General features: G+C 52.9%; 1 long non-coding RNA gene across 1 annotated transcript in view; it reads left to right on the top strand.

Moving 5' to 3' along the window:
• Positions 1 to 6,891: 6,891 nt before the first annotated feature.
• LOC134558228 (uncharacterized) overlaps positions 6,892 to 11,144 on the top strand; it is a 6,333-nt gene continuing 2,080 nt past the window's right edge. The window contains exons 1-3 of the long non-coding RNA XR_010082322.1: positions 6,892 to 7,599; positions 7,721 to 9,254; positions 10,102 to 11,144. The exon at positions 10,102 to 11,144 is cut by the window's right edge and continues 2,080 nt beyond it. This is a non-coding gene — a long non-coding RNA (uncharacterized LOC134558228). The remainder of the gene's footprint in view (positions 7,600 to 7,720; positions 9,255 to 10,101) is intronic.

Here is an 11,144-nt window from a genome sequence, read left to right as displayed (position 1 = left end):
GTTTTGCTTTGGTGTACGCAAAGATCTTTCTCACACACCTATATGTAGAAGCCAAAAGAACAATAAGGTTGTGAAGTTAGTCACTCAAAAGGTAGAAAGTGCCAGACATGGGGTTACATACACAGCCCAAATTCAGTTCCTTAGGGGAACTCATGATTTAACATGCTTTAATCACATGGCCACACACATTTTTTCCACAAGACAAAGACAGTGTAGGCCTGATGACTTAGAAGAGCAAAGCGCAGTATTATGCATTGTGTTGGACAGTTGTGACAAAAGAGAATCGCCAGGTCTGTATATCAAGTAATGTGCTGAGAGCCCCAGCTCTGCCCAGGGCGCAGGAGGTGGGAGGCTGTGAAATGCCCTGCTGCCATGTTAGCATGTCCCTCCCCACGCCAGCAAGCCCCTGCAGAGACATGTGAGGAGAAATGCAGGTAGCAGGCTGGGCCTGCAGCAACATGGCCTGCTGCACACCACCAAGGAAATTACTGGGAAAAGGGGCAGGCTGCAGCCAAGGCTGTTCACTAGTCTGTGACCCATTTTGTTTTCTGTAACAACCTGTTCCAATCCAGTAGTGTATTACAAGTACACTACTGGCAAAGTTGTGGGGTTTGGTGGTTTGTTTTGGGTTTTTTTGGTCTTTTTTTAGTTGGTTTATTGATGTTGTTGTTGTTGTTTGGTGGTGGTTTTGGTGTGGGGTTTTTGTGTGGTTCTAGCATTTGCTGGTAGTTCCATTGCTTTTGTCATCTCTTGTCTACATAATTCTCTGTTCAGCCTTGTGCCTTTGAAACTTTACACCCAGCTCTAGTTATCTTCACTTTTTTAGTGCTCAAAAGTAGTCACTAAACAAGCATCGACTCATGTAGGCCTGAAGTTTCCCTAAACAAAAGACCTAAAATAATTGTTACAACTAATAACCTGCTGCCTGAAAATGCACTGGCACCCTCTGAACCGCAGCGAGTATTACAGATATTTGGGTTGACACCCACAATCACTTCAATGTGCAGGCACTGACTTCCTTGAGCCCAAGTCCCCACATTAAGGATGGCAGGAGGAAGCCCAGACAGAGGCTCTCATCTCCCAGATAATAGCAGGAGACTAGGCCAGGCCGGCTTTAATCTCGTCCCTCGAATTATCATTCATCCCTTTCGACTGACAGCGAGGCACCTGGCAGGGGGAGCCTGGCCCCCGCCGATGGGTCTCCCCTGCAAAGCGCTCCTTTGGCTGGCGGGGCAGCCCGGGACCTGCTGGGACGGCCCGTCAGGCACCAGGGCGGGGCTCGCACCCGCACGGCACAGCTCGGGGGGCCGCGGTAACCGGGCGGGCTGCTGACACCGGAGCAGCTGCAGCCACAGGCGCCGGGCCGAGGCCGCGGGTGGGGCCGCGGCGCTTTCCCGGCGTGGCGAGTTCCGCCGCCTGCGCGGCGCCAGCCCCGCGGGGCCCGGGAAGTCCCCCCAGGTGCGCCGCTCCCGTGGCCGCTCCCGCCCGGCCCCAGCATCTCGGCCGAGGGACGAGGGAAGGGAGGCCGTAGATCCCCGCAGGGCTCGCCCGCTCCGCCCGCTGCTCCCTCCCGGAGGAGCCGCGCTCTGGGCCCCGCGGTGCCCTCGCCCCCCGGGACGGGCTTCGGCAGGAGCGGGGCGGGGGGTGCAGCCCGAGGGGCCCCACGGCCCCGGCGCTCCCGCGGAGGGGTCGCAGAGCCCTCGCAGAGCCCCCGCTGCCCCGGGCGGGGGGGAGAGGTGGGCACGGCTGATCGTTCGGATCCCCGTGTTTAGCCTAATCTAATAGCAGCAGTGATTAGAGTTTATTATTATTTGCGCACTGAACTTTTCAGCTGAAGGGAGATTTAAAAATCAATAGTAAAGTCACATGCCTGACTGCTTGGACACTTATGGAAAAGCTGTTGGCCAAGGACAATAAATCAATCTTCCTTTTTCAGTCCTGTTTCTTTTCTACTTCCAGAATTTTCTTCCTTGCAGAAGGGAACCCACATCTAATAAGATGCCACTTTGAAATATATCATGCTTGAAGCCAACATGCTAATTATAGATTAAAAGGAGATGAAACTCTGTTGAAGTGACATAGTGAAAAAAAAAAACCAAGGTGATCAAATATAGTATGTCATCAAACATATTATGCTCTCTTAAAATCTTATGTTTAAGAGAAAGCTGCATAATCTTCTCAACCCCATGACTCACTGGCAACGGCTTTTACTCGGGGAAGTGAAGTTAGAATTCACTTAAAGTTATTTTGTGGTAACCAGGCTCTCAGACCTCTGAAAGTTTTTACAACCCCACTCAAGGTATGTCCAATATCTCCAGCCTGATACATCAGCAGCCTGCAGACGGAACAAGTAAATGAAATGGAAGTGTTTAACAGGCTTCACACGTTTCATTTATTTGGATTTGAACTGAGGAGCTGAGCTGAGCCTTGAATCACCAGCGAAGGAAGAGCATAATTATTTGTCATTATATTAATTCCAATTTATAAATAATGTTTCTGGCTTTATTTTATTCAATGCTTAATTTAAAAATAATGATTAAATATTAGCCCTTGGGCTGTGTGCTGGATTATAGCCAGATGCGTTATTACTTCTCCTTGGGACTCCGGAAATATCTAAATGGACTAGGAGGGAAAATGAAGATTTCCCACACAATTAGCTATGATGGAAGGACAGTGCTGTAACTTAAGCATAGGTTTTAATTGTTTTAAAACGACGAGGTATCTCACCAGAATCAACAAATAAATGTTGGGAGAAATCACATTTACTGTAAGGTGGTGGTGCATGTCTTTGGTATCCACGCAGAGGAATACACAGCACTGCATTTCTGGGTCTGGCTGTATATACACACGTGTAAGGAAATCGTGGGTGCCTGCATATCTGCACACACAGGTAAATTTCTCTAATATGTTTATACGTTCAGTGGCTGGAACAGCAGCAAAATAAGTGTTCTCTGATTTGGAGCACTTCCCAGGTGCTGCAAACACTGATGAACTAAAATCCTTATGTAGAAAATGAATAGGTCCCTCACATGTACACACATACACACCCCAAAAAAAAAAAAAAAAAAAAAAAAAAAAAAAAAAAAAAAAAAAAGAGAGAGAGAGAGAAAGAAAAGAGAGGAAAGGGGAACTCGATTTATTCTCATTTGTTTATCTCGAGATTTTCCCCCCTTTCTGCAAATTCATTTGAATAGCTTTCAAGCTGCAAAATGGAAATGTGGCTCCTGCCCTCTATTTCAGCAGCAGCGTCCTGGCAACAGAGCAATTTTCTATCATCAAGGATAAATGGCATCGAACAGAACATTCTGATAAAAAAGAAAAAAAGCTTTAGCCCAAGAAGCCCATGATTGCTGCCCTTCCTGTCTATCATCCCTTTACAAAATCCTCTCCTCCAAACCTGAGCTGCATGCTGTCAGAGCTAATAATGTCTTCTAAAGAAAAGGGGAAGAAACAGCATTCATGCACAATGTTCCCATTTATTACACAGAGTGCTTATTTAAAAATTGCAAATATCTTTGTTTGGTTCACTGCAAATTAAAACCAAGATGTAGGAAGTTACACGATGCAACAATTATTCATGTCACAGCAGAGCATCAAGCCCTCGTATCTGGCTTTTCTATTGGTTAATATATGTGTGTGTGTGCGTGTGTGTGTGTGTACGCGTGTGCATGCGTTGTGTCTATGTGTGCAATGCAGGGAATATCCCTTGTTGTGAAAATAAAAACCACTTCAGGGAAGTCTGTGTTTTGTTGTTTTAGAACAAGTGAGGGGGAAAGTTATTACCGATCCGAAGTAGGCAGAGGCTGCGTTGTGCTGCCTTGCGTTTCCCCGGGGGCTCGGCCGCAGGACGGGTGCGCAGCCCGTCAGGAAGGCTGCTGCGGAGCGGGCTGCTCCGCGGGGGCAGCGGGGCTCCTCGGAGCACCCGGGCAGCCGCCGCCGCCCGGCCCCGGCCTCGCCCGCCGCAGCTCCCGCCGGGTGCGGGAGGACCCTCGATAACAAACCCGGCTGAGGGACAGCCCGTGCGAGCGGATGGGAGGCGTTCGGAGATTATTTAGGGGGCGTTTACCCTGTAGGGAGCTGTGGTCGGACCCCCCGGCCCTGCGCACGGAGCAGAGAGAGGCGGTGTGGACAGGAACAGACGGGCGCACCGTAAGGTGCCACCGGCCACGGAGAGAAGGGGCCGACGGAACAGAACCGGCACGGGCCGAGCGCCGGAGGCGGCACCGGGCTGGGAGAGGAGAGCAGAGCACGGGCGAGGCCGCGCCGGCTGGCGGGTGGGGACAGCCCCATCGGGAGGACTTTAAGCAACCCGTCGGGCGGGATGGCTTCAAAGGCTGCTGCGCCGCCTCGGAGCTTTCCTCGGCGTGGGGACGCGACGCCTCGGCGGACAGGCTGCGGGCACGCTGCGGGCCGGGGCCCGGCCGGACGGGGCGCTCGGGGCCGCCCTCGGGCGCCGCCGTCGAGCCCGTCGGGGCCGGCGCCGCGCGCATGCTCCGCGCCGCGTCACGTGCGGCGCGCGCGGCGGTGCGGGGAGGCCGCGGGCCCCGGGGAGCCCGACCCGGGGAGCCCGACCCGGGGAGCCCGACCCGGGGAGCCCGGCCCTGAGCCCGGCCCGAGGAGCCCGACCCGGAGCCCCGGCCCTGAGCCCGGCCCTGAGCCCCGGCCCTGAGCCCGGCACTGAGCCCGGCCCGGAGCCCCGGCACTCGGCCCGGCCACGCTGCCCCGAGCAGCGGGAGGGGACCGGCCCCGAGTCTCCTAGAGGCAGCAGGGGCTGGTTTCTCTCTGGGGAGGCCCCCGGCTGAAGCCCCAGGAATCTCCCTCGAAGGGCGGCTCTGGGCTCCCCGGAGGGGGCCGGTGCCCTCGACGGGCGCACAGGGACACGGGACACGGGCACAGCTCCCCTGCCGCACCCGCAACTCTTCTCCCCTCGGGGGAGTTTGCTGGGTCCCGCCACCCGCGGCCGTGTGGTGGCCGGGCGCGGCCAAGCAAGCCAGAGCCACAAAGGAATCAACAAACAACCCCCAGCACACCCATTTGAAAAGCCGGGGTCGGGTCTCATGCCGGGGGCCTGGATTTACGCCTTTCCTCACTCTTACACACCTAGGCTGCAACGCCACTGACTCTTACTTTGCCCCATGGACAAAGCAGCTAGTCAGAGCCTTTGAAGTTTAGATTGGTGTACCGAAAACTTGTGAAAAACTTACTTTGTTCACGGGCCACAAGTTACCCGACCAAAAAAAAAAAACCCAAAAAACAACCAAATGCGAAGACAGAAAGGATGAGTAATTGTCCCCACTTTTAACCGTATATATCTGCACAAAATAAATTACATTAAAGTATCTTAAACGGGTCAAAGTCCATGAGAGACTTTCCACCCTGCCCCAGCTGAGGGCTGCAGGCAGGCCATTTGATTTATTTTCATTTTTCAAAGGAATGGAGAAAGTCGTCCCATTAGCAGTAGTATATTTATAATCTCCATTCTTAAACCCTGAAAGACCCTCGTAAACAATCGGCTCCTTCTCCCAGTCCGGTTCCCATCGCCGTTTGGTAATAACTGGAAGATTAATGACGCTTTTTTAGCAACACCTGTCTTTTTAAGCTGTCGACACAACCAATTAATATTTTTAATTACCGGTACAAGGAAACTAACCAGAACCTTTCTGATTTGATTTCGCCGCTGAATTTTATCCCCTCTGAAACGAAGCAGCCCCAACTCGAGGCAGGGCGGCCGCGGGGGTGACTCATTTTGCTGCATGTTTATTTTGCTTAGGGCTGGATAGGGAGGTGATTTATTTAGGGGCAAAATTTGTTGTGCGTTTATTTCGCTTCGCTTTTCCCCGGTTCATTGGAAGCATTTTGCCATCCTTTTCGAGAAAAAAACAAAAGTGCTTGCTGACAAGAGCCCGGAGCACCCAAGTCCCTTGGCTCCCCGAGAACCAACCTTTCGCACCAGCGGCCCCGGGGATGGCAAGGGAAAGGCGGCAGCACCAAGCACCCGCTTAGGCAAAAATTACCATAGAGAAACAGTACAAGGGGGAGCAGATTCAGCTCTCGACGAATTCAGGGCGGGTGTACCAGTAATTTCAACGAAAGAGATAGTGTCCCATCGACGGAGCCGGGAAGGACAGGGACAGTCGGCACCTGAGATCCGCAGACCATGGGATGTCGAGCTGAACCCCGCTCTCACCTCGGGCCTGGGCTCTTCCCTTCCTACACCCCTGATCTTCATCTGAGTAACCCGACAGTCGAGCAGGAGATGGGGCAAAAACTTAAACAGAAAGTGTGTTTGTCGTTCAAAGGGTGTGAGTGCGATAAAAAGTTCACAGATGCCCGTGAGCAGTGCCGGCAGGGCGCCATCCCCTCTCTCTCCAGAGATCCCCCTTTAGCCGTAGGGTGTGTGAGTCTGCATGACCGCTTCCCGTCCAGCCCAAAATGCTAGGAAATGAGACTGCCAAAAGATCCCCGGCCTTATTCTGGGGAGATGGCAAAGTATGTGATCAAACCTTGTCCCCACACACGCATTTCCTAGGGCAACATGAAGTGGGCAGCAGCATGTGGAAACGAAGTGGGAGCACCCAGCTCGGGGTGCCTAACCCTGGCTCATCCTTGGTGGACTTTTCCCTCTCCTCCCAGCCCCCAGCTAGTGCATGTGAATTGCTGGGAGTTCCTCCGGCAGAATGCAGAGAACTGAAAAGCAGAAAGCGGTGGCATTTGAGTTAAACAGACACCTCTCCTCCTGGTAAAGCGCGCCCATGCTGTTCCGTGCTTCCCTCCTTTGTGTTATCTCTCATGCTGCCCAGGCCTTGCAGAGTTACGCCGTAGAGGCGATGTCCCATGTTAGAACAATATGAAATCACGGACGGATCCTGAATATGAATGAGGTATGTGGTCGTATGACTGCTTTGAAGCCGTGCTTCTCCGAATATGGCTTTAATTAAATGCCTTCCGGCTGTAAAAGATTACATGTTGTGCAAAATATATCCTAGCATGAAATTTACTTCCACGATACGAAATTAGGTTACTTATAAATGTCTTCATTTAAAAAAGAAAATCGCTTCTCCTCGTTCTGTTTTCTGTTTTGTTAAACAGAGATCTCAAACGAGGAAAGAGGGTAGAGATAATATATTTATAGAGGCACGTGTAACAAAACCTGCCAGAAGCGGAGTGGGTGAGGGCTGCTTGCTCAAATGCAGACAATTCACAAAACAGGCAAGTTAATCCAGATCTGATTTGTTTCAGATCCAGCTGTCAGAAACCCGGAATACCTCCCGCGCCTCACGCCGCAGATACCGAACGTGTTCTTACCGCCCACGTCCCCCAGCGTCCCTTCCTCCTGCCTTTATTCCGTGAGAGGTCGAGGGGAGAGGGGTCAGGGCAAACAGGTGGAGAAAGGTGACTATCTCAACTCGTGAAATATAATAATTCTTGCGATATGGAGGATAACGCCTCCATATCGCAACGCCTTGGTTACACTAGGACCAGTCAGTCCGGCAAAGCAGTTTCACTCTGCCAGTGAAACCGCGCTCAGTGTCAGGAGCCTTCCCGCTCCGGACGGTGGATGCAGGAGGAATTCAGGCTGCTGGAGGCGATGCTCTGTTTGTATGTATTTCTTTACGCCTTCAGATACGGGACCTTACCTAGCTAAGTTTCTACAGAGAGATCAGATAATGCATCCCTCCGGATTATCCTTCTAAATTAACTTTTAGATTTGTTTTTATAGTCCGCTGAGACCCTGACAAAAGAGGCTGTAGCTCGATCCAGATGCGAGATAAACGTATAAAGCAAGCTCATTACACGGGAATAAGTGAAGAACTCTCCTTGCAATCTACTCTAGATAACGAGTCTGCCCGAAGAAACAAGTAAAGCCGAGATATTTACTTCTCTTCCTAATAAATAAACCTTAATAACTGCATTGACTTTGCGCAGTGTTTACTACATTTCCATTCATTGCTTGGGTAAATGCATCCCTAAAGGCAGAGTAAATAATTGCAGTGATCTCAACAAGGGAAATGTGTAGACATTTGAAGTGTACTAAAAATAAACGAAGGCAAAGAGACTGAAGAGAGAGGACACCGCGCCGTTTGCCGTAATTAAAGCCTCTGCTTTCTCTCGCTGGAATCCGAGACTTCCAGAGCGCAGCCGGGGTGACACGTTCCCCGCTGGTGTCACCGGCTCGGCACACGAGTGGCCGTGGGGAGCCGAGGCTGAACCCGGCGTGTCTGGGCTCGGGAGGGCTCGGCGCGGCGCTTGGCTCGGGGGTGAGACTGGCCGCTACCGCAGGAGAAATCGCAGCCTCTCTGATGATTTAAAAGAGCCTCGAGTTTCCATTCTCCTCTGAGCCCTTCCAAGATGGGCATTTAAGAGTGGTGGCGGGTTGGGGTTTTTGTTTTGTTTTGTTTTTAGTTTTTAATTGCATTTCATCTTGTTCTGCCAGATAAAGGTTTTTTTATTTCATTGTTGTTAGGATTCTTTTTCTTTCATTTGAAAAGAAAACAAAACAACATAAGTCCCCGCTAAAACAAACATCTGCTTCAGCAGCACCCGGGCAGGCGGGGACTCCTGCCAAGTGAAAGCCTCACAGGCGGAGGTCTGCAAACCTGCGGCTGCGTTCGGGGAGGTCCCCCGACCCTCGGAGGGGAAGATCTCCCCACACCGCTGCCACGTAAGGGTCCCAGCGGAGGGGCGAAGGAGGCACAGCCAAGCGCTCAGTCTCTCTGCGGGGCTCGCGTACATCCAGACCAGGCTCGCCGTATGGGCAGAGGGAGAGACCTGTCAGCGGGATTTCACTGAAGGCGGTGTGGGTGCACACCTGACCAGGTGCGGGAGGAGGCGGGTGGCCAGGGCCTCCGCGGGGGTACCTGCCTCCAGCTGAGCAGCCACTCGCTTGAAACCTAATTGCATTTTAAAGCAGGTATACACTCCCCCCCTCCCCCCCATACACATACCCCCCATCAGGGACAACAACCAACGACAACAACACAACAAAACATTAACCAAACAAAAAGCTCCAATCTGCGACTCTCTGCGGAGCCACACGTTGAATGAATCTATCTGTAAGGTTTTAATCACAGCCAAGGCTTCGCTACAAATCTGTACAAGAGACAGTGGCTGGTTCTCTCTGGATCTTTCCCCTTCTGACTCCTATTATTTTGACCCAGGCTACAATATAGAAAGCGGCGTGTGTGATCCATCTGCAAGGCTGGGCTGGGGTTTACCTCCCCCTCTGCTTCCCTGCCACTTCCTTCACACTCGCGGTATGGAAAGCCATTGACGCCTGCCTGTCTGTTATGGTGTTAGTAGGTTGAAATCCAGAGGAGCCTCCGCTCCGCTTTCGCTCTCGCGCTGGCAGCGCTCGAATTCCGCAGTCTCTCCTTAAAATGGCTCTTTTCCAGCTTGAGGAGGTGACCTCCTTTTGCGGGTGCCTATCCTCACCACTCAGCTGCTATTAAGACGATGGCAATATGACATACTAGAGGGAGGAGGACGTGTGTTTTGGGGTAAACAGACTTGGGATGCCAGGGGAAAAATGTCATCGGCAGATGCAATGAGAGATATTTTGCTGAGCTTCTGGGAGCTGTAAATAAAGTGGGCAAAGCTGCTCTGCCGGGGCCGTACGGGCAGCTGCCTTGCACACACCGTCGTGCGGCCGCGGACACGCGCGGAGCGCCGGCCACGCGGACGGGGCGGGGGCGCGCGTTTGGCGGCCGCCACAGCCGCGCTCCAGCGGGGAAAGTCCCGTGCACTCGCGGAGGGAGCCTCTCCGCAAAAATGCATCTGGAGCGGATCGCTGCCAGCGGGAATATTTCCTGGCTTTCCGCTTCTCTCGAGATTTTCCACATACCGTTCTGCCGGAGATCTCCACTCTCTCCCGAGCACCTTTCAAATGCTTTGTGGGTTCCGTGCTGTTGCTAAAGAACAGGAGATCCCTCACTAATCTAATCTTTGCCTTTTCCCCTCCCTCCCGTCCCCCCTCCGTCCCCCCCAGCATTTCTCTGCCACTTAAAAAAAATTCCTGTTGCAAGATCTACTTCACGCGGGTACATGAGCTTCTCGCGCAAAAAACCCACGAACAAACGTAATTCCTGAAACAAGTTTCCCTAGGACCTTTCCAGCTGCTGTGGCCGGTGTGAGACAGAAAGCGCTCTCCCGGACTCTGGTGTGAATTGGGGAGAGGGGATACACAATCCCAGAGCTCAGCCCTCAGCCCGTGCACACTCCTTCTGGAGGAACGTCGCCCGAGGAACGCCGTCAGCCCTCGCACCTCTCCCCATGAACCAAAAAACAAGATCAACCACCCGAAAGAGGGACTCCGCTTGCAGAGCCCACCCTAGCCAACACCTCAGCAGAACTTCCCGGGAAGGATGGGATGAGAAACAGAACGGGAATGTTTGTTTTCCCCTGTTGTTGTTATTGAACGCATGAATGAATGAATGGATGACTGAATGAATGGAAGCTGCTCGGAGGCATATAGGAAGCTTCTGACCGCTTACACTAACTTCCTATTACACCCTAAAAATAGAATCCCGTTTCCTGTTTGTCAGCTCCTTCTAACTGTTGTGTCTGTTGTGTGACATCTTTCGACTCACAAATGTGACCTTAAACCACGCAAACACACTTTGGCCCTTTGAAAGCGGTACCCACAAACATCATTAAAGTGACGCGGTTTAAGGTGACACCGAGGACCGGTCGTACGAAGTCACCCAGTCCTGGGGCACAGGGAGCCCGGTGCGTGGTGCCACGCTCTCCACCCGCCAGCGGGGCAGGCAAGGACGGCGGGGGAGAAGGGAAGGGAGGTTAGCATTGCCCCAGCGGCTCTCAGCCAGCCCGGGCGTGGAGAGATACTGGCCCTAATCCTGCTCGGGATGCAAAGGCCTCCTTGCTCTCCAGACGAGCGAGGGTGACTTGCGGAGAACATTCCCTGGGGATATTATACCGGGGGGTGAGGAGAGGGAAAGCCGGCCAGGGATGCGCGGTGGTACTGACGGTCCGGAGGGAATAGAGCGCAGAGCAGGGCACAGGGTATATCCCCATCGCCCCCGACCGGGGCTGCAACCCAGACCTCCGGGAACTCGGGCTCGGCCGTTGAAAGAGCGGGGAAGCCAGGAAAGGGGGGTCACATGCGGTTAATTCCTGCTGCCTTTCCC

The sequence above is a fragment of the Prinia subflava genome, chromosome 1 (assembly GCF_021018805.1).
Source record: "Prinia subflava isolate CZ2003 ecotype Zambia chromosome 1, Cam_Psub_1.2, whole genome shotgun sequence".
Lineage (NCBI taxonomy): Eukaryota > Metazoa > Chordata > Aves > Passeriformes > Cisticolidae > Prinia > Prinia subflava.
Note: the sequence above shows the minus strand (reverse complement) of the source record. Positions and strands in the feature narration are given on the sequence as shown.